The sequence below is a fragment of the Oryx dammah genome, unplaced genomic scaffold (genome assembly GCF_014754425.2).
Source record: "Oryx dammah isolate SB20612 unplaced genomic scaffold, SCBI_Odam_1.1 HiC_scaffold_21, whole genome shotgun sequence".
Classification (NCBI taxonomy): domain Eukaryota; kingdom Metazoa; phylum Chordata; class Mammalia; order Artiodactyla; family Bovidae; genus Oryx; species Oryx dammah.
Window position 1 is genome coordinate 76,748,421 of NW_024070205.1, and position 23,314 is coordinate 76,771,734.

Genomic DNA, 23,314 nt, shown 5'->3' on the forward strand with positions numbered 1-23,314 from the left:
AGATCAAACCAGTCAATCTTAAGGGAAATCAACCCTAAATACTCGTCAGAAGGACTGATGCTGAAACTAAAGCTCCAGTATTTTGGTCATCTGATGCAAATAGCCGACTCATTGGAAAAGTCCCTCATGCTGGGAAAGACTCAGGGCAGGAGGAGAAGAGGGCATCAGAGGATGAGATGGCTGGATGGCATCACTGATGCAATGGACATGAACTTGGGCAAACTTTGTGAGATGGTGAGTGAGAGGGAGGCCTGGCATACTGCAGTCTATGGGGTTGCAAAGGGTTGGACAGGACTGGGCAACTGAACAAGAAATAAGGAGGTAAAGGACAGAGAACGGACTGCCTAAAGTCAGTCATCACTTTTTTTTTCCTCAATCCCTCCTCCCAAGTACAGACTTCTGTTATGCCCTGATTTACTTTTGAGGAGAGCTAGACCAGAGCTGAGTCACAACAAGTGTGGAAAAAGATAATTCCAAGGTAATGAGGCAGGGAAGAAACTAGGGCATTCCAGCAGTTCTCTTCTTCCCTGGTTTTATTCTCCTACAGCCACGCCTGGCTGATTCCTGTCTAAGGCCAAACACCCAGCTACCCTCCCCCCCCCCACCCAGCAATTCAAAAAAGGCCACATCACCCACTTGTTTCTCAGTCTTTTCCTTTTATAGTGCCTCTCGAGATGACTTGGGAGAACGGAGTAAGCAGTCATGCTAGTTCAGCAACTTAGCAGGAATAGGACTTGAAGAATTTAAACCTCAATAAGGGTTTAACATCTGGCAGAAAGTGTTGTGCCATTAAAAAGACACTGGAGAGGGAGACGGGAGGAGGGTTCAGGAGGGACAGGACACATGGCAGACGCCAACACAATACTGTAGAGCAACTGTCCTCTAATGATTGTATTTTGTTCTATGTCTCAATACTGCACAATTATATCTTCAATAATTATTATTCAAAAAAAAACCAAAACAAAACTGGAGTTTACAAAGTACTTAGAGCCATATAGCATGTAACAGTTGATTATGAAATCTCATTATCTATCACTTCCTGTTATTTTGCTTTTACTACATGTTTTGTCACATATGAGTTAACTGAAATCATGAATTGTAACAGAGCCTCAGTTTAAAAAAAAAAAAAAAAAGATACTGATTTAAGGGCCAGAGTAGTTCTGAGCAGGACAAATTACTTTTGACTACACAGAGGAGGAATAAGAGGGAATAGACAGCAGTGGAAGGATTTTTAAATGGGAGAATACTGTAAGAAAAATACCTTGAGCAATGGAACTACTCAAGGACATATATGAGAAATGAATCCAGCTGATGGGCTTTGAACCCAAAGCAGGATCTTCTTCCTTTCCCACCCGGAATCTCTCTTGAGTGCAACAGAGTTAGGTATGTTACTCGCTCCTTAAAAGAGAAAACTGAGGCTTAAGGAAGTCAAATAACTTGTCCAATATTAAAGCTTATCCTTTTACATTCAGTTTCTCAAAACAGGGGCTTCCCTTGAGGCTCAGCTGTCCAATATTAAAGCTTATCCTTTTACATTCAGTTTCTCAAAACGGGCTTCCCTTGAGGCTCAGCTGATAAAGAAGCCGCCTGCAATGCAGGAGACCTGGGTTCGATCCCTGGGTTGGGAAGATCCCCTGGAGAAGGGAAAGGCCTGGAGAATTCCATGGACTGTATAGTTCATGGGGTCACAAAAAAGTCAGAAAGTGAGTGACTTTCACTTCTCAAAATAGAAAGTTCAGTCATCATCTTGCTCTCGCCCTCCTCCATTATCACATCAAACTTTATGGATTTTAACTACTAAAAATCTTTCAAAACCACCCCTTCTCTTCATTTTCATGACCAATTCCTCACATCAAAAAATATTATTTCTTGCCTGTGTCACTGCAGTAGATTTGTAACTGTCTCTAACTCCACTTCAATTCAAACTCCACACTACAGCCAGAGGATCAAAAAAACAATCCTACCCTGCCAGACCCTACTCCATTGCTTGGTACTGTTCTAAAAATAGCACCCTTCCTCTTTCCAGCTTGCACTGTTCTACCCCACACTCCATGTACCTTGTCCACACTGATCTTTTCTGTTTCTAAAACAGGGCCTTTGCACACACTGTCCCTTCATTTTGAACACTGAGTTCTGTACCAGACTGACTCATCCTAAAATTTCCAGTCTCTGGGTTAAATGACATCTTCTCAAAAATCATTAAAGTGAAAGGTTGGGGGAAGGGGAAACTTTTAAACACATTGAGCAGGCTTACGGCATTTGACCCATTGACCAAACTTATCTCTGAGAGGGAGAGGCATTCACAAATCATGTGCTTTCCGTGAGAAGCAAAGAAAGCAGCCAGTACTTCCTATGAAGCATTCTTGACCCCCTGCCCTCAAGTCCAAATCTAATCAAGCCTCTAGATCTAACTACTACTTATTCATAGTGGGAAAAAAATTGAGGATAGAAGAAATAACATTAAAAGCAGGCAATCAGCCAAATCCAGAATGTAGGAAATTCTATAGCACCTTGGGTTACTGCTAAAGTGGAAGACTGTTCACGGAGACTTAAAAAACATTACCCTAATACAACAGATGGACCTTGTTCAAGTCTTGGTTCAAAAAAGCCATCTGCAAAAGTGTCATTTTTCCTAAACAATCAAGAAATTCTGAATTACATACTAGGTTTTAGATACTACTAAGAAGTTGCAGGAGGAGCCTGGTAGACTGCACTCCATGGGGTCGCTGAGCTGGACACGACTAAGCGACTTCACTTTCACTTTTCACTTTTATGCACTGGAGAAGAAAATGGCAACCCACTCTAGTGCTCTTGCCTGGAGAATCCCAGGGATGGGGGAGCCTGGTGGGCTGCCATCTATGGGGTCGCAGAGAGTCAGACACGACTGAAGCAACTTAGCAGCAGCAGCAGCAGCAAGAAGCTGTTAATGGTAGTCAAAAGGCACTGTGGTAACTTTTTAAAAACTGCTAAGAGGCAAATTTGGCCTCAGAGTACAAACTGAAGCAAGGCAATGGCTAACAAGAGTTTTGCGACGAGAACACATTGGTCATAGCAAAACCCTCTTCCAACAACACAAGAGACATGGACATCACCAGATGTCAATACTGCAATCAGACTGATTACATCCTCTGCAGCTGAAGATGGAGACCCTCTATGTAGTCAACAATAACAAGACCTGGAGCTGACTGTGCTCTGATCATCAGCTCCTTATTGCAAAATTCAGACTCAAATTGAAGTAGGGAAAACCACTAGGCCATTCAGGTATGACCTAAATAAAATCCCTTATGATTATACAGAGGAAATGTCGAATAGATTTGAGAGATTAGATCTGGTAGACAGAGTGCCTGAAGAACTATGGATGGAGGTTCGTAACATTGCACAGGAGGCGGTGACCAAAACCATCCCCAAGAAAAAGAAATGCAAGGAGGCAAAGTGGTTGTCAGAGGAGGTCTTACAAACAGCAGAGAAAAGAAGAGAAGCGAAAGGCAAAGGAGAAAAGGAAAGACTTACCCAACTGAATGTAGAGTTCAGGAGAATAGCAAGGAGAGATAAGAAAGCCTTCCTCAGTGATCAATGCGAATAGAGGAAAACAATAGAATAGCAAAGACTAAAGATCTCTTCAAGAAAATTAGAAATGCCAAGGGAACATTTCATGCAAAGATGGGCTCAATAAAGGACAGAAATGGTATGGACCTAACAGGAACAGAAGATATTACGAAGAGGTGGCAAGAATACACGTAAGAACTGTACAAACAAGGTTTTAATAACCCAGATAACCACGATGGTGTGGTCACGCATCTAAAGCCAGACATCCTGGACTGTGAAGACAAGGGTCTTCACAGCCTTAAGAAGCATTACTATGAACAAAGCTAGCAGAGGTGATAGAATTCCAGCTGAGTTATTTTAAATCCTAAAAGATGATGCTGTTAAAGTACTGCACTCAATATGCCAGCAAATTTGGAAAACTCAGCAGTGGCCACACAACAGGAAACGATCAGTTTTCATTCCAACCCCAAAGAAAGGCAAGTCCAAACAATGTTCAAATTACCGTACAACTGCACTCATTTCACACGCACGCAAGATTATGCTCAAAATCCTTCAAGCTAGGCTTCAGCAGTACGTGAACTTCTAGATGTACAAGCTGGATTTAGAAAAGATAGAGGAACCAGAGATCAAATTGCCAACATCTAGTGGATCATAGAAAAAGCAAGGAAATTTTAAAAATCATATATTTCTGCTTCATTGACTATGCTAAAGCCTCTGTGTGGATCACAACAAACTGAAAAATTCTTCAAGAGATGAGAATACCAGACCACCTTATCTTTCTCCTGAGAAACCTGTAAACAGGATAAGAAGCAACAGTTAGAATCTTACACAGAACAATGGACTGATTCAAAACTGGGGAAGCAGTATGTCAAGGCTGTATACTGTCACCTTGCTTATTTAACTTCTAGGCCAAGTACACTATGCAAAATGCTTGGCTTAATGACTCAGAAGCTGGAATCAAGATTGCTGGGAGAAATATCAATAACCTCAGATATGCACATAACACCACCCAGTGGCAGAAAGTGAAGAAGAACTAAAGAGCCTCTTGATGAAGGTGAAAGAGAGTGAAAAAAGTTGGCTTAAAACTCAACATTAAAAAACTAAGATCATGGCATCCGGTCCCATCACTTCATGGCAAATGGATGGGGAAATAGAGGAAACAGCGACAGATTATATTTTCCTGGGCTCCAAAATCACTGTGGATGGTGACTGCAGCCATGAAATTAAAAGACGCTTGCTCCTTGGAAGAACAGCTATGATGAACCTGCTGCTGCTAAGTCACTTCAGTCGTGTCCAACTCTGTGAGACCCCATAGACAGCAGCCCACCAGGCTCCCCTGTCTCTGGGATTCTCCAGGCAAGAACACTGGAGTGGGTTGCCATTTCCTTCTCCAATGACGAACCTAGACAGCATATTAAAAAGCAGAGACATTACTCTGCTGACAAATGTCTGTATGGTCAAAGCTGTGGTTTTTCCAGTAGTCACAGACGGATGTGAGAGCTGGACAAGAAAGAAAGTTGAGTGCCAAAGCTTCTGAACTGTGGTGCTGGAGAAGACTTTTGAGAATCCCTTGGACCGCAAGGAGATCAAACCAGTCGATCTTAACGGAAACCAATCCTGAATATTCATTGGAAGACTGATGCTGAAGCTGAAACTTCAGTACTTTGGCCCCTGATGCAAAGAGCCAGACTCACTGGCAAAGGTGCTGCTGCTGGGAAAGACTGAGGGCAGGAGGAGACTGAGGGCAACAGAGGATGAGATGGCTGGATCGCATCATCAACTCAATGGACATGAGTTTGAGGAAATTTGGGAAAGAGTGAAGGACAGGGAATCCCATCATGCTGTAATTCATGCGGTGGCAACAAGTCAGACATGACTCAGCAACTGAACAACTTAGTAAGAGCTACATCATGACATATTTAAAGGTAAATAAAATGACACAGCTGTGAAACTTTAAAATATTTCACTACAAAGGTGGGAAAAAAGAAAAAGCAATACTGAATCAAAACAGTGGGTTTTAATTACCCTATTGAATGGTACACAGTAAATGTATGCTGAGTGTGCTCAGTCATGTCTGACTCTGTGAGACCCCATGGACTGCAGCCTGGAAGGCTCCTCTGTCCATAGGCTTCTCCAGGAAAGAATATTGAAGTAGGTTGCCATTTCCCATAAGAAAACAAAAAATCCCATGTGTTTGCCAATTGTAGCTTGAAAAAACTACTAATCTTGGTTTCTAGTCACCTCCTTAGTCAAGGCTTTTCTGACTCCCCAAAGAAGGTGACGACACAAAAGCACCTCTATTAAAATACCCATAATATTAATTTTATGTTTTTATGTGTGTCCCCTACTGGACTGAAATCATAGAGTGCAAGAACAGTCTTAAACGTCTCTCAAGGATAATGGAAGAGTCATTTTTACCCTACACTTAGTCCAAGAGACTCTTAAACCTGATCTTTGATCTCTACCTTTGAAGACAACTATAAAGACTAACTAAAATAAAAGCTTCTTGTCAGAAGTTAGCAAAACTAATCATTGTTATCAATTCTTTGAAGTCCTGAGAACCTCTACTAAACACTACTGTCTGATTCCCTTTCAGCTAGATACATGAAAATGATAAAACCAACTTTTTTCTTTAGAAAAAAAAAAAACTAACATTCAGATATTGTTTTAGTTCTTACCAGATCTGCTACACACCTAAAAAAGTGAAGACTGTAGCAAGAATATACTCCAGCACAGTTTGCAAAACAAACAATATGCTTTAGGAAACAACCTAAAAATCCCCTGAAGAAATTCTTCTGCACAATACTCAAGTCCTTAAAAGAAAATATTGTATTATACACTTTATGGAAAGTTTTCTCTGATGTTGCTACTGAAAAATTTAAGGTGCAGAATGATAGATACAAAATGACCCCACTGTTGTTTAAAAGCAAGAATACATGTGCAAAAAGTCAGGAAGAACATAATATCCAGCAGTTAAGGGTAGCTAGCTTGAGGAGGGGGCAGGTTAACAAACAGTTCATTTTACACACTTCTATACTGTGTGCTTTTCTTCAACAACAGGCAAGTAGTATTTTGATTTTTAAAAAAAACTATAAAAAGTTGTGATCCTGACTATACTGTGAAACAAAATATTCTTGAGTAAATATTCTAAACGAAATGAACTTTTCGTAGCAGAAATGTATGAGCAGTACGTGCATGCGTGCTAAGTTGCTTCAGTCGTCTCCAACTCTTTGCGACCCCATGGACAGTAGCCCACCAGGCTCCTCCGTCCACGGGACTCTCCAGGCAAGAGTACTGGAGTGGGTTGCCATGCCCTCCTCCAGGGGATCTTCCCGACCCAGGGATTCAACCTACGACTCCAGCATTGCAGGCGTATTCTTTACCGCTCAGCCACTAGGGGAGGATTCCAAGTAAGAGGGAGGAGGCCAAACCCAAACTGAGATGTAGTAATACTTAATACCAAAAAGTACCAAGGACCTTTGGTACTTGCTTCCCATGCCAACATCCCACGGCATGGAGGAGCTTCCTAAGAGAGCTTCCGAGATGAAGGAAAACAGCAGCAGCATTTTCTCTGAGTGTCGCTTTTTAACAATGGTTTTCAGACTTGGGGGTCTACAAGAACCAACAGGGGAACGCGCTGATTAAAATACAGCTTCCCGAGCTCCAGCTCCTGATATTCTGGTAGGGTAAGTATGGGTGTGGCCCCCAAATAAGCAGTCTTCAAACGAGTGCTCGGGTGCCTCTGAGACAGATGGTCCGTGGCCCTGAAAATCACTACCAAAGAATCTTGAAGACAACCGCGGTGTCATTCTCTCCTCCCTCTTTCCCGCCTTTCCTCCAAAGTGCCTCAGTCGCCGCCACACTTGGCGTCCCATCGAGCGTCTTCCATCTCTCCCGACTTCCGGTCGGTAACCCGCCGGCGGACCTGCGCCTAGTCACCGCACTCCCACCGCCGTCCTCCGCGGCTTCGCGTCGCGTGGCGCTTACCCCACCAGCCCGGCCTCGCCCAGGCGACCTGCCGCACGCCGCCACCCACTTCTCTGGCTCCTCCCGCCGGCCACCCCCTGTCCCGGGCCGCACACCTGCCCGCGTCTCTCCCACCCCCCGCTCCCGGCCTGCCGGCACCTCGCCAACGAAACCCAAAAGCCACACCTCACGGCCGTTCCATGAGTCGCTTTCCGCCGAGCCCGGGGTGTGGGGGCGTCACTCAACTGTCCCTAAGGTCTTAGCAGCATTTTGAAACGGCGAGTAGTGAAGGCGCAACTTCCGGCCTCCCCAACCCACCGCCCACAGGAGCTTCCGGTGAGGCCTCCGGAAACCATAGATGGGCCGACGGGAGGGCTAGAGAGCTAGAAGGCTGAGCCCGCCCTACCATAGAGGAGACGCCAGTCCGGGGAAAGAGAGTAGTAGGGCCTGGACGACTAAGATTTCTGAGGTTTCAAGAGATATCATTTGAGGAAATCGCAGGGTCTTATTCTCTTTATAAACGTGTCCTGGGAGAGTAAACAAACAAACAAAAAACAAACAGGGAGGAGAGAAAGCTAAAAGCACCATCAGAGACACCTTTTCAGCTCTTCAGAAAGCTGAAAAGCCACCCGCTCTGCTTCTCGGTGTTAGCTTATTCATTCTTACTCCCCAGATGTGGTGGAGTGGCACGCTAGTGTTGACGCTAATTGGGCGAGGATAAGATTAGTAGGTACACAGATCACTAAAAGATGTGATAAATGTTAAAAGAGAAGCGCAAAGGACAATGAGGTGGAGCTTATTTGGATCACATAATCAAGTCTCTAGCCTACTTTCTCACAACACACAGGTGACTTCAACAAACTTCTCAGGCAGGCTGTTTGCCGGTGCCAAATGGCGTGACCCCTCCCAAACACTTCATTTCGTTTATCGTAGGATGAGTCTAGATATTAGAGGAATTTTTGAGCTGAAATATGTTATTTTACCACCTCTATTGGTTTTAGTTCTGCACTTCGGAGAAGACTAAGGCTTCATTCTTTCTAATATAAATACTTTTTTTTTTTTTTTTTTTTTGCAGACAGCTACCATGTCCCATCTCTAACCTTCTGTTTTTCTGCTTGCTGAAAATCCCCTCGGAGCTTTCAACTACTTATCTGCTGTGGCTTCAAGAACCTGTTTGTCCTAATTTAAAATGTGCCTCCCGGAACCAGATACACACCTATGCAAAATAAAATGAGGCAATGACCTCTCTTTATTTGCACATTGCACCTTGCTCTGTTTCTGGCATCACCTCCGACCTAGGTGGAGATCCAGAGTTCTGTAAATAAGCTGAGGAATTAATTCCTTTTTCACACTTGCTCCCAGAAGGCTTTTCTAGGTGAACTGTTAACTATTTCTCCTCTCTTTTTCTGCAATTAATTTTAATTAAAAAAAAAAATCCCAAACAAAACTTTGTTTTGAATCTTTTAACTAGTACCTGGTTATTTTAGGTTCTTTTCTACTGTCTACTGGACTTTTTGGATTATGATCCTGTTATGCAATTCAGTTTAAGGTCCACAAGTATTGATTGAACACCTACTATGTGCCAAGCACCAACTTAGAGGATTCTAAAACAAGTGACACCTGGAGTCTGTCTGGAGGTACCGTCAGAATGTCCAGGTAAGAAGAATGTGCTAAGTGCAATGAGAGCTGCAGTTGGCCTTGCCTGGAGAGTCAGGAGGGATTAGCTCTCTCACTTTTGCATATTGTTGATTAACGTATACAAACTATTTTCATTTAAAGCCTTGATAAATATGTTGACTAGGAAATGATTAAGAACAGAGCCCGGGCTTCCCTGGTGGCTCAGTGGTAAAAGAATCCACCTGCCAATACAGAAGACACAAATTCAATCCCTGGTGCAGGAAGATCGCACATGCTGCAGAACACCTAAGCCCGTGTACCACAGCTACTGAGCCTGTGCTCTAGAGCCCACGAGCAGCAAATACTGAGCCGGTGTGCTGCGACTGATGAAGCCCACCTGCGCTAAAGCCAGTGTCCCACACCAAGAGAAGCCGGTGCGGTGAGAAGGCCGCAGACCACAGCTAGCGGGTAGCTCCTGTCCTCCACAACTAGAGAAAAAGCCTGAGCAGCAGTGAAGACCCAGCACAGCCAAAAATAAATAAGTTATTTTTAAAAAAGAATAGAGCTTACCCCTCATAGTTGAATCTGATTCACGATTCCAGAGTTCCTCTTCCAGAGTTGTTCTCAAACCAATTATCCCACCTAATAGAGGTCAACATCTGGCAACATTTTTCTGACCTTTCCCAAGGAGTTCATAAATAAATAAATAAATAAATAAATAAATAAATAAATAAATGACTTGCTATAATGAAAACAAATCATATTTATAGTATTTCTTCTACCAGTCAAGTAATCTTGCCAAAAAAGAAAACAAAATTGGTTTAACAAGATCATAACTGATTTAGTGATCGCCGCTTCCTTCTCTAAGAACTGTGCTCACAAACCATTTATTTAATAAACAGGAAATCTGGGTTTAGTCTAACTATTCTAGGAACCAGAAAGTTCCACAGGTCTTTAGTTTCCCAATCTGTAAAAGGAGTGAATTAAATAAATTTTCTAAGGCCTACTGCAGTTTTAAAGAAATTAAAAGCCAATGTTATTGGTCTATAGCCTTTCTGAAAAGCTGTAAGAAACTATTTCAGACATGCAAAAAAGTATAATGAAGAATATGACTCCTTTCCTCCACAATTCTTCGAAGAGAACAATACATTACCTGTACAAAAAAGTCCTGCATGTGGGACCCTCCTGGTGATCCAGTGGCTGACTCATCTCTCAATGCTAGGGCCCTGGATTTGATCCCTGGTTGGGGAACTAGTTCCCACCTGCCACAACTAAGACCCTGTGCAGCCAAATAAATAAATAAAAATAAGTATTTTTAAAAGCTCCCCCTCAGTCTTTTCTCCGATGACATTTCCCTCCTTCAACTGAAGAGGGAACCATTATTCTGAGTTTGGTATTTACCCCTGCAATCATTTAGTCTTTTAGGATTTATACCTGTATATATTCCTTTCAAATATTTTATACTTCAAATTTTTTAAAAAATTGTCTTCATGTTTACCCTTCTGTCTGTGTACTCTGTGTGTATCCTAATCTCCTTTTCTCATGAGGACATCAGTCCATTTCAGTCGCTCAGTCGTGTCCGACTCTTTGCAACCCCATGAACTGCAGCACGCCAGGCCTCTCTGTCCATCACCAACCCCTGGAGTCCACCCAAATTCATGTCCATTGAGTCGGTGATGCCATCCAACCATCTCATTCTCTGTCGTCCCCTTCTCCTCCTGCCCTCAATCTTCCCAGCAACAGGGTCTTTTCAAATGAGTCAGCTCTTCGTATCAGGTGGCCAAAATACTGGAGTTTCAGCTTCAACATTAGTCCTTCCAATGAACACCCAGGACTGATCTCCTTTAGGATGGACTGGTTGGATCTCCTTGCAGTCCAAGGGGCTCTCAAGAGTCTTCTCCAACACCACAGTTCAAAAGCATCAATTCTTCTGTGCTCAGCTTTCCTTATAGTCCAACTCTCACATCCATACATGACCACAGGAAAAACCAGAGCCTTGACTAGATGGACCTTTGTTGACCAAGTAATGTCTCTGCTTTTTAATATGCTGTCTAGGTTGGTCATAATTTTCCTTCTAAGTAGTAAGCGTTTTTAAATTTCATGGCTGCAAACACCATCTGCAGTGATTTTGGAGCCCCCCAAAATAAAGTCAGCCACTGTTTACACTGTTTCCCCATCTATTTGCCATGAAGTGATGGGACCAGATGCCATGATCTTCGTTTTCTGAATGCTGAGCTTTAAGCCAACTTTTTCACTCTCCTCTTTCACTTTCATCAAGAGCCTCTTTAGTTTTTCTTCACTTTCTGCCATAAGGGTGGTGTCATCTGCATATCTAAGGTTATTGATATTTTCCCCGGCAATCTTGATTCCAGCTTGTGCTTCATCCAGTCCAGCGTTTCTCATGATGTACTCTGCATATAAGTTAAATAAGCAGGGTGACAATACACAGCCTTGATGTACTCCTTTTTCTATTTGGAACTAGTCTGTTGTTCCATGTCCAGTTCCAACTGTTGCTTCCTGACCTGCAAATCTAATGTGTATTCCTTGAGTGAGCCAGAATGTAATAGTTTCCCATTGCTTAGGGGACAGTTATTCTTTCAAGTTAACTTAATATTGTCAGCTTTCTAAATTCTCTATGTCTCCCTCTACTCCAGTCAAATACATGTTAAGCCTTAAACTGAAGCATCATTTTCTTAGGTCAGTCTCCCAAGACAATAGAAGTAAAAGCAAAAATGAACAACTGGGACCTAATCGAACTTACAAGCTTTTGCACAACGAAGAATATCCTGAAGAAACCAAAAAGATAGCCTACAGACTAGGAGAAAATATTTGCAACATGAGACTGACCAGGGATTGATTTCCAAAATTGTATACAAACAACTCATACAACTCAATAACGAAAAACCCAAACAGCTCCATCTAAAAATGGACAGAAGACCCAAGTAGACATTTCTCCAAAGAAGATATATAGATGAGCAATAGGCACATGAAAAGACACTCAGCTTTGCTAATTATTAGAGAAATACAATCAAAACAACATTAAGGTACATGCTTCACACCAGTCAAAATGGCCATCATCAAAAAGTCAATAAATAAATACTGACGAGGGTATGGAAGAAAGAGAACCCTCCTACATTGTTGGTGGGAATGTAAATTGGTGCGACCACTATAGAAGACACTATGGAGGGAGGTTCCTCAAAAAACTAAAAATAGAGTTGCCACTAACTCCAGGAGATAGTGAAGGACAGGGAAGCCTGGTGTGCTGCAGTCCACGGGGTCGCAAGGAGTTGGACATGACTGAGCAACTGAACAACAGTGATCCAGCAATCTCACTCCTGGGTATATATCCAGAGAAAACTATAATTTGAAAAGATATATGTATACCAGTGTTCACAGCAGCACTAGTTAGGATAGCCAAGACATAGAAGCAACCTTAATGTCCATTGCCAGATGAATGGATAAGAAGATGCAGTACACATATTCAATGCAATACCACTCACCCATAAAAAGAAAGAAAGAATGCCATTTGCAGCAACATGGATGGGCCTAGAGATTACCATGCGCACTGAAGGAAGTCAGAAAGAGAAAGACAAATATCGTACACATGGAGAAACTAAAATAAGATAAAATGAACTTGTTTACAAAACAGAAACAGACTCACAGACATAGAAAACATGGTTACAAAAGGGGAAGAAGAGGAGGGATAAATTAGGAGTTTGGGATTAACAGGTGAAAACTACTGTATGTAAAATAGATAAACAACAAGGTTTTACTGTATAGCACAGGGAAATATATTCAGTATCCTGTGATAAATCCTAATGGAAAAGAACATGAAAAAGAATGTGTGTGTGTATCTGAATCACTTTGCTATATACCAAAAACTAACACAACATTGTAAAGCAAGTGTACTTCAATAAAAAAATTAATGTGTTAAACTTTATATATAGCATGACTATAGTTAATAATACTGTCCTATATATTTGTATTGCTAAGAGAGTAATCTTGAAAGTTCTATTACAAAAAAATTTTTTGTAACTATATGTGGTGATAGATGTTAACTAGATTTATTAGGGCGATCATTTTGCAGCATATACAAATATCAAATCATTAGGTTGTGCACCTGAAACAATGCAACATGTCAATTTTACCTCAATAAAAATTAATTTAAAAAAATATGTTAAGCACTTGTTGAAGGTTGGATAGTGTCAGAGAACCATAGAAAGAACAGAATCATGGAGTCTGATCTTGTGATATTTTTATCTAACTTTGTAAATGCTTATTATATGTCAGACACTATTCTAAGCAATTTACATAAACAATCTTATTTAATTCTTGCAATCATTTTATTGTCCTGAGACAGAGAAACAGTTTACTCTAGATGACACAAGGTAGTTCAAAAAGGGGCACCTAACTTCAGCACCCAGGCTTTATGGATCCTTTCAATTTTTGAAGGTACTTACATGCATCCTTTAAAAAGTTTCAAGTTGAAGTATAGTTGATATACAATATTATATTAGTTTTAGATGAACAGCATTGTGATTCAGTGTTTTTAGAGATACTGCTATTGAAAGTCATTACAAAGTAATGGCTGTAATTTTCTGTGCTGTACAATATATCTTTGTTGCTTAACTTTTAAATTTGAAATATCGCCTAACACTATCTTACAATTATTCCCAAATTGTGTTCTTTTACATGAATATTAATGGCTACATATCATTCTTAATAGCTGCTGCTGCTGCTAAGTCACTTCAGTCGTGTCTGACTCTGTGCGACCCCATAGACGGCAGCCCACCAAGCTCCCCCGTCCCTGGGATTCACCAGGCAAGAACACTGGGGTGGGTTGCCGTTTCCTTCTCCAATTCATGATAGTGAAAAGTGAAAGTGAAGTCGCTCATTCTTAATAGGCCATACCATAATTTATATAGCCATTTATGTCATTTACAGTTTTTTCCCAGTTAAAATGCCTTGATGTTCTTTTCTCTCTTGTAATCAAGTCTTTTTGGACATCCCTGATTATTTCTTTAGGACAAATTCCTGAGAGTGGAATTGCTGGACCAGGGTAATCGCTTAAAGCAGTTGGAATTAAGGGAAAGCAACGTCAGCTTAAGGAAAACCCTTCGATGTCCCGCTCTAAGCCCCACGGAGGGTTAATTCGCCATGCCAGCCCCGTGGCAGAGGGCAGCGTTCAGAGTACTGGCGGCTGTGGAAGAGAAGAGCCTCCGATGCCAAGATCGATAAAATGTCTCACCGCTGGCGTGTTCAGCTTTCCACTCTGGTTTCCTGGGATTTCTGACTGGAAGGCCACTGGGGTTTGTGTCACGTAGAACCATGACTCGGACCCCATGACGGGACCCGCAGGACAATCCCACCAGCCCTCTGCGGGGCCCTTTCTCCCGCTCCACACACACAGTTCAGTTCAACAGCTTCGGAACAGCGTATCTGTATTCTCTTAGAGTTTTTTTCTGTTTTTTTTTTTTTTTAATTGTCGGGAATGTTTTAGATACCCACCCTTTTATCAAGAGTGTAATAAATCTTAGGTCACTACAGCTCTTCAAAAGTGGCCTACTTAACCGTTCCGTTCATCCTAGGCTTGTCAGAGAGATTATCTAATTATTATTATCACCTAATAATGGTTATTGGGCACAGAAGAGTCTCGCAATCCCGAGTTAACCGGTAATGCTGGTGAAAGGTCCACGATGCGCGTTCTGTTTTCCCTGGCGCACGAACCCAGGGCTTCGTCGGGTTGACCACAGCTTCACAAAATGCCGGCAGGAGGCGGCGGGTGCGCGGCGCTTGGCGTCCTTAAGTAAGACACCGCAGGAGAGCCGACCGTTCGTGAGAGCCCGGATAGCTCAGTCGGTAGAGCATCAGACTTTTAATCTGAGGGTCCAGGGTTCAAGTCCCTGTTCGGGCGCTTTGATTTTTCACTTCTGTTTTGTTTTCTTCCCCAGTTCTTAGAAATCTGAAGGAAAAAAATTCCTCCCGGGCAGGACATCACAGTGCGAAACCTCCGCGCTTACCAAGAAATTGCGTCATTTTGCGTAGCCGCTTTTCATTCTTCCCTGACTGTACGTTTATCTATCATACTCCGAAATCAATGAAAAATAAAATTGATACGACTTAAGGTAGAAGTAGACTTAGCAACTAAGCACACCTTGGAATTTTCGAAAAATTAGATGGCGCCCGAACAGGGACTTGAACCCTGGACCCTCAGATTAAAAGTCTGATGCTCTACCGACTGAGCTATCCGGGCTCTCTCGAAAATTGTTTTCTCTTCTGTTTACTTGATGATAGTCTAATAAATTGGCTCTCAAATCTAAATTTTAATTAGTATTATTTTTTCCAGTAAGATGAGGAAACACATTCATTTTTCTGTGGTTTTCTCCATAAGTTCCTTCATATTTCATGTCTGATGAATTTCCAATATTCACTAAGCTCTCTAAAATTACGTGGTAGTAAATTACAGAAAAATGGGCAACGGAGACGAACATTAAAAATTCAGACAGCTGCAACCTCTTTTTACTACGCTTCTGTCTTCAGTATACTGCTTCCCTGATAGGGCCTCTGAATGTCGGTTATATCTACTGAACCAGGTTTCAGTATTTTCCCCATATTTTTAATGAACAGGGCTTCTTAATTTTGGTTACATTCTACTAAGCCAGATTACAGTATTTTTCCCATATTTTTAAAGAACAACGTATTTCCGTTCACTTGATGATATAGCTGTTAAATAGGCATTCCTTAGCACAAAAGAAGGAAAGATACATTTAACTTATAAATAGAGGAGGAGAAGGCAATGGCACGCACTCCAGTACTCTTGCCTGGAAGAGCCTATGGGCAGAGGAGCCTGGTGGGCTGCAGTGCATGGGGTCGCTAAGAGTGGGACTGAACGACTTCACTTTCACTTTTCACTGTCCTGCATTGGAGAAGGAAATGGCAACCCACTCCAGTGTTCTTGCCTGGAGAATTCCAGGGACGGGGGAGCCTGGTGGGCTGCCGTCTATGGGGTCGCACAGAGTCGGACACGAATGAAGTGACTTAGCAGCAGCAGCAGCAGCAACATAGGAAAAGAGAAGTGACTGTGGAAAGGTGGATCCGAATATAGATTGAGAGAAAGGGAGTTTAGACCTTTAATTGAGATTTTGATTGAATTTTTCCCTTTCTCCCTCTTCCAGACAAGTTGCAGTTTTCAAATCAAACTCCTAAGGTGATTCCTTCTAGAGCAGTATTAGTGTGTACCAGTGAAAGCGACATAAATTATTAAGAATAAAAATCTCCAGATCAGCCTGGCTTTTCCTAAAATCACCTTCATCAACTGTGATGCATGGGGTGAGGAAAACAGGATTATGAAATTTCAAGACTGATAAGGGAATGCATTTTTGTTTCTGGGAACCTGAGGCTTCTGACACAATGAACAAAATTGCCCAGCCTCAGTTGCAGAAGTTTGTTTCCTACAATTGCCTGATTCTTTAAAAACAAAGGCCAACATGCTGTGTGATCCTAAACAGGCCTGAGTTTCCACATCCATAAAACGAGGGAAGTTGATTAGACGACCTGTAAGACACTTTCTAAATCTAAAATTTTTACCACTCTTCTTACTTTTTCTGCGGGGAATAAGATTAGAAGGAAGACTCAAAACGCAACAGGAAGGAATAATGTAATTGTACAAACATTTATTGATCATCTATGGCTATTACAGCTTAGGTTCTGTGATGAAAGTCAGAGATATATAGGACCTGGATCCTGTTCACAGTCTAGGAAAGGAGGCAGACATTTAAGCAATTAATTTTAACAAAGTAATAAATGCAGTAATAAGAATTCAAGTACAAGAAGATGCAGGAGATGAGAATGGGCAGAAAGGGTGTATAAGATGAGGGCAAGGGGTCCTTCAGTTTTCAGCAAGGAAAACAGGATCAAAGTTAAGTTTCAACAAGTTAACTGTCAGAGGTATGCAGAGGAAACTGTAGTGAGCCAGACATTTATCTATTCAGATATTTCTTGAGTACTCATGTGTGAAATAAGGAAAAACTTTTTGCTCTGTTTGAATGAGATGTGAAAATGTATTATACCTAACTTCTTTTTTTTTTTAAGGAAGGGAAATAGTAGCTGTCCAATGTCCCTAAAGAAGCAAAAATAAAGTTGGTGGTTTTTTTTTTTTTTCCTGCCCAATGGCTTCATTCGTTACATCGTATTGCCTTTCCTCCAGGAAAATAAACCAGCTGTTTAAATAGACTAACTCATGAGTTGCTTATTGAGCACCTACTATTTCCACAGCAACGAGATAGGCACAGTGGGAAGGAAAACAATAAGTCTGGAAGGAAAATGAGAATTGAAAATTGTGTTTTGGGGATGGTGAATAAATTAATCTGGCTGTAATAAAGGGAGGTAGACAGGGAAAGTGTGGGATTGGAGACAGCTGACGGGATTTATTTCAGGCTAGAGGAGAATAATTTTATCATATAGGCAACAGCAAAGTTTGAAAGTCAAATTGAAAGTTTGGCTTGTTAACATCGTAAAGTCCCATCTGAAGTAGCATGAACTGAATCTGCTTTTTCTATATTGGGTTACAAAATACCATCAGTAGAGCTTTCTCCTTTTTAAGCATGAAATCTTCCTGGAGTGCTACCAAGCTTCTCACTCACACTGACTGTTGAACTTAATTCTCCCACTGGAGGGCAGGCTAAACTCACAGATTCTAGATTTGTGCGCCGCACCCCCCTACCCCCGCCCCGCCCCACTCCACCTTCTCAAACTGAAATTTCCCCACTAATTATTAAACACATGCTCTTTGCTCTTCTACTCATCAGTCTCATGGGTCTTTGAAAATTTCCATCAACTCTGTATCAGCGCTAGGAAAGTTGTGGATGAAGAAATGGGTCCCTAAACCAATGGCTAACGTGCCTACTCAGAGACCCAGTGCTTCACCATCACTGTACACTCTTTGAGTTGACACCATTACAAGGTGCAGAAATGCATGGTACAGAGGAGTTGTTCTGAAAAGTTTCATTTTGTGTTTTTGGCCCAATAACTCCAAACTGAGAGCAGCCTGGGTTTCTGGCAGGCTCTTCAAGCTCTCTCCCACCGCCCTCCTCTCTACGACAGAAAGGCTAACAACTCAAGAAACCCCTCTAGCATCCAGAATTCACTGACTTCTTGTCAATCCAAAAGGCATTTCCAGCCCTGCCCCCCTGGATGTCTCAGCCGCACTTGTGTTCCCATCCCTCTTTCCTGACACTTTCTCTCCTCCTTGCTGACACTCTGGCGTCTCAGCTCTTCCTCCCATTCAGGCCTCTTCCTTCCTCTATTTGCCCACCTGGGTGATGTCACACATGTAACTTTGTTTATCATCTATGAATGGAAGAGTCCATTTGTCCATGCCTCTACTTTCAATTTAGTTTCATAAATCTGAAGTCTACTAGACATGCCCACCTGAACATTCCAGAGACACTGCAAGTCCAAATTTGATTTAATGTCCAAAATCAGAGTCATGATTGCACCCCCAATACCCGGGCCCTGTCTTACTACAGTCCCTCACTTAGTAAATGGCACCACCTGCCCCCAATTAAGGCATCAGGTGGGGAGTAATTCTACACTCTTCCCCCTCACTGATGATCCCTACATTCAGTACAGTACCAAGCATTACTGACTTGACTGCCTGAATCTCTTGTATCTGTCCTTCCCTCCCATCCCATACTTCTGCCCCTGCTTTGAGATTCTCTGCTCTTGCATCCTGAATGCAGCCAGGCCTCCCGTGAGTTCCCAGCTGGTACTCCTAAGTGTGCAAATGGCACACTCCAATTTGAAGGAACAACTTACAAAGAGCCAGCAGGGTATAGAAAACCAAAAGAAACAGTATGCAGTCCCCCGGGCCAGCAGAAAAGGGAATTTCCACTTCTTGGCCTGAAAGTCGAAGGAAGGTAGTGAGCTATTCTCTAAATGAGAGAAGAGGGAAAGGGAGAGGGCGGGAAAGGAGCTGAGAGTGAAGGGGAAACACCTGGAGGAAGCTTGTTGAGCATGGCAGCCAGCCCACGGTAACCCGAAAGAGAAGCAGCCCAAGGAAGAAATGTCCAGACCTCTTGACCTCCCTCCTCTGGCTCTTCTGAGAAGGCTCCCCACTGGCCCACCGCTGCTAGGAAACCAGAGGGCCCAGAGTGGATCTGCAGGGGCAAACGGAAGACATCAGTATGTATTCCAAATCCTCCTATAATAGGCCGCATCACCGATCACACCACTCCCAGTCTGCACCCTGGGTGCTCTGTGGGCTAAACCTAAACTTTTTGACATGCCCTGGTTTCTCTTATAATACAGAATTTTCTCCCTACCAAGATGCATTAAAAAGCCTTTAATATGATCCCAGCAACTCAGGCAGGCCTATTTCCTGTTAGCTCTTCGGTGAAGACTCTCCACTCCAGCAACCCTGGACCACTGATGGTTCCACGCTACTGTGTCCTCTCAGGCTTCTGAGCTTAGCCTGATGACAGGCACATAGCAAGCGGTCATAAATGTGTGTTGTGATCACGCAGTGAATGAGTGAATGAATGCATGTTTTTATCCCCCGAGGCTCTTGAGCATTAGGGATAGCGTCATATAGACGTTATATGTACAGAACACACAGGCTGTGGTCATCAAAATGGTCCATTACATACTTTCCTTTGATCTTCACAACAGGCCTGAGTGGGAAGCAAAGCCAATAGAACTATTGATGCTCAGAGGGTGAAGTGGACTACCCAAGGCCACGGTGCAGTGAGCAGAAAACAAACACGAGCCTTTGTCCCTTCTCCTTTCATGAGCTTCTCCCATTGTCTCATTCAAGGTTGCCTGCAATTAATGGTTCTTTGCACTGGCCCAGATTTCACCTTATATGAGAACAAAACAATATCCCAAGAGGTACCTCCAAATCATCATCTCACTTTTTACATTGCTTTCTCCCTCTACATAGGACTTCATCTGGTTATTCAAATTTCCTCCCCCAAAATAGTTATCCTCCTTTGAGCTCTAAAGTCTCTTCCATTTAGGAAATTTTAAAACGCCCTTATCTTTTTTAAAAGGCCTTTCTGACACCCTTAAAAAAAAACCCCACAAAACTCCAGTGAACCCCAAACAGACTGTAAGAGTAGCATTCTAACAAACATTTCTTTGAGACCAGAGAAGGCACGGGTTTGCAGATGTTTCCCTGAGAACCCTGGCAGGGGAGTCCTGGGCCTCTGACCTCAGGCTGGGAGTACTGAGCCCTAGATACCTGAATGGGACGGCAGGAGAGGGACGCTGGGAACCAGGTGCTGAGCGTAGTCTGGCAAGGAAGAAACAAGGAGGATCCTGGTGGAGAGCAAGACTCAAGTTTTGAGGAAAACACATTTTGAGATCAGAGAGCATCGTTATTATGCAAACCAAATGCAAATGAGGTGCTGGCCAACTGTATGGGTTTCTTTGGGTGGAGCCCTTCGGAAAATTCTTCTAGAGACCACTGCTCAAACAAAGGTACTGAGTCAAAATTTTAAATAGAACGTAATGTTTGAAAGATTTTCCCCTTGCGCTGGTTGGGCTGGAGGATCAACCACCACCCTTCCCCCTCAGGTTGTAGCCTGCTATTTAACGGGGCTCAGGTCACACGACCCACTAGGGCGAACCGAAAAACCGATGAAGCAGAAAAGTGCAAAAGGCAGAGGCAGCTTCCCCCCGCCGTCTCCTCCGACCTCAAGGTAGGGACTCTCTCGAGCATCTCTCCGTTAATGATGGGGGGGAGGAAATTCCATCCACCGCTACCCGGACCTCAAAACTCTGTCATTTCCAGTAGAATGATCGGGCATTCGCCCGGCACACAGCAAAGGGCTCCCAGCAGGGGAAGGTAACGACCATCTGCAAACACCCTCACGCGAGTGGGGAGTGGAGATCTCGGCCCCTGGCTTTCCGAAGCACGACTCGACGCCTTGCTTTTCCCTCCCCGAGCGCAAAGGCCGGGGAGGCGGGGAGCCGAGCGGGAGGGGCAGGCGGCTGGGCTCGGGGCCCGCCCTCCTCCGCGCTCCGGGCGCTGCGGGCTGGGGCCGCGGCCTGCGGCTGCCCGCCCTGCCCGCGTCCGGCCGAGCCTCCGCCGGCGTGCAGTGCGCGGGGTCTCCGGGAGATGGCTTCCCCGCGCTCGCCCGCGGCTGCCGCTATTGTCTCCCCCGGGCCCGCCGGACCCCGCGGGCTCGCGCACGCCCTCCGCTGAGCCGACTCCCTAGCCGGTCCTCGCGCCCCTTCTGCCTCCCCGCTGCCCCGGGCCCGGCGCCCGCCGCGTGCTGCCCGGGAGGGAGCGGCCCGGAGGAGGCGGTGCGCCGCCGAAGCCGCTGGGAGCCGGCAGCCCGGGTCTCCGAGCGCACGACCGCAGGAAACCGCAGTGGGCGCAGGTAAGGCGCGCACCCGGCCGGGCGACCCGGCCCGCGTCTGCGGATCACCCGCCGAGTGGGGCGGACGGAGGTCGGGGGCTCTCCCTGCAGCATGGCAGCTGCGAGGTTCAACAATGGAAGGAGCCGAGGGTTCCCGGGGCGCGGGCCGCGTGGGCGGTGGGCGCCGAGCTCCGGGCCCCGCACCCGAGCGGGCGGCCCCGCCGGCTCCCTGCTCCTGGGGTCTCCGAGTGTCTCGGACCCCGGGCGCCCTCTTCCCCACCCCTTTCCCTCTAAACACACTTCCTGGCTCCCAGCGGCAAGGCGCCCTGAATCAGCCAATGGTTTTGCTGAAGATGAGAAAATAAAAGGCAAAACCTGCCCTGGAGTGAGAGTGGTGGGGTGGTGCTTTCTCTTGCGGTAGGTGAAAAGTCAGCATCTAGCCTAGGGAATATATAATAGATATACATTTTTTATGCGGACAGATAGGAAAATTGGCTTCTGCCTTATAAGGATACTGCAGCAAAAGGGGAAAGCTTGGGAGAGGGAGAGGGGCCTTCAGGCCGGAGTTCCAGGTCCTTGGGGGGAGGCGTATCTCCCCCGGCCGGTACTTGTCGCTGGTTTTCAGCTCCCGACAGCGGTGGCTTTGATGTTGGGGCGCAATCGCAGCAGCAGGAAGCCCCGGGGAGCCGGCCAAGCCCGGGTGAGGTGGGGTGGGAAGCCCAGGGGCTCGGCAGGCTCCCGGGTTGTGAGAAGAGGTTACTAACGTGTGAGGTTAGAGCACACACCCTGGTTGGCCGCGGGGCGCGTGTGAAGACCCTGCCATTGCTCCCGCTCTTCAGGCCGACCTCCTTTCTCTTGGTCTCCACCCCATTGTGGGGTCTTCATGGCTTCCCAGTCCCTCCAGCCTGGCTGCGATGGAATCTCTATTGTCTCTGCTGCCCTGATGTATTTTTCTCGGTTCTTTTAGAGAATTTTATATTCTGGGTGGCTGGTCCCAGCGTGGCACCAGATTCCTTAGCACACAACTACCCAGGCTTCCAGAAGTGGGCCAACATGCCCCTCCTTCTCTGTCTAAACTACCTGACTATATGGGTTGTAGCCAAGCAGATGTAAGTAATTTGCCCTGAATTCCAACCCTGTATCAGCCGCTGAATGAGAACTTATTCTCTTGGCACACAAGGCCTCAGGGAGATACTGGAAGAGAAATGGTCCAGGGGTGGCAAACCTGATCCCTGTATACTCCTCCCTCCCGCACTCCAGCTGTGCATCCCAGAACACAGAAGTTATGAGGCTTCAGAATTGCAGCTCCTCCAGAGCCTGGCAGTCCCCTCTGGGGTTGTGTCCATGGAAAAATTAAGTCGAGTCCCATTTTATAACCCTGCCTGGCAGCCAGCGTCTGAGGAGGTGGTGGCTTGGAGCCGGAGCCCTGGACTGAAGCTGTGGCTGCTTCCCCTTTGACCTTTGGGTGAGCCCAAGGTTTGACTTCCATGGCTCTGAATTTACTGCTGAGTGTGCATGGGTGTGTGTGTCTGACTCTGACCAAACTCTCAGCCCTGGCCAGAAGGGAGCTAGTCCATTTCCCTCTTCCTGGAAAGAGTGGTGAGGGAGGCTCCGTTTATCTGGGTATCTGGAGTGCTCCTTTGGATTGTCCAGTGACTTGGAATACCTGCGTACTTGGCCAGGATGTAACGATTCTCCAGCAGATACCCCACATTCTTGGGGGCCTTAGGCCTCCTCTCTCTGATTTCTCCACCCCACCAAGGCCTGACATTTTGCAGGTATCTCATCTGTATGGTCATTCAGCCTGGACAGCCCTGCTGGCC

General features: G+C 44.7%; 2 protein-coding genes and 2 non-coding genes across 6 annotated transcripts in view; 2 read left to right on the forward strand and 2 right to left on the reverse strand.

Moving 5' to 3' along the window:
* Positions 1 to 7,837, reverse strand: part of MDM4 (MDM4 regulator of p53) — a 49,002-nt gene extending 41,165 nt beyond the window's left edge. Inside the window, exon 1 of one of the 3 annotated variants that reach the window (XR_005724921.1) lies at positions 7,699 to 7,833. The gene's annotated coding sequence lies outside the window, so the exon portion shown is untranslated. Of the gene's footprint in view, positions 1 to 7,698 lie in introns of all 3 variants that reach the window. The other 2 variants (XR_005724920.1, XM_040263036.1) reach the window with 2 other exon arrangements.
* A 7,133-nt stretch (positions 7,838 to 14,970) lies between these two features.
* Positions 14,971 to 15,043, forward strand: TRNAK-UUU. The gene has a single exon. It is a non-coding gene; the product is annotated as a tRNA-Lys (tRNA).
* Positions 15,044 to 15,309: 266 nt separating this feature from the next.
* On the reverse strand, positions 15,310 to 15,382 carry TRNAK-UUU. The gene has a single exon. It is a non-coding gene; the product is annotated as a tRNA-Lys (tRNA).
* Positions 15,383 to 21,197: 5,815 nt separating this feature from the next.
* PIK3C2B (phosphatidylinositol-4-phosphate 3-kinase catalytic subunit type 2 beta) overlaps positions 21,198 to 23,314 on the forward strand; it is a 66,561-nt gene continuing 64,444 nt past the window's right edge. The window contains exon 1 of the mRNA XM_040262999.1: positions 21,198 to 21,512. The gene's annotated coding sequence lies outside the window, so the exon portion shown is untranslated. The remainder of the gene's footprint in view (positions 21,513 to 23,314) is intronic.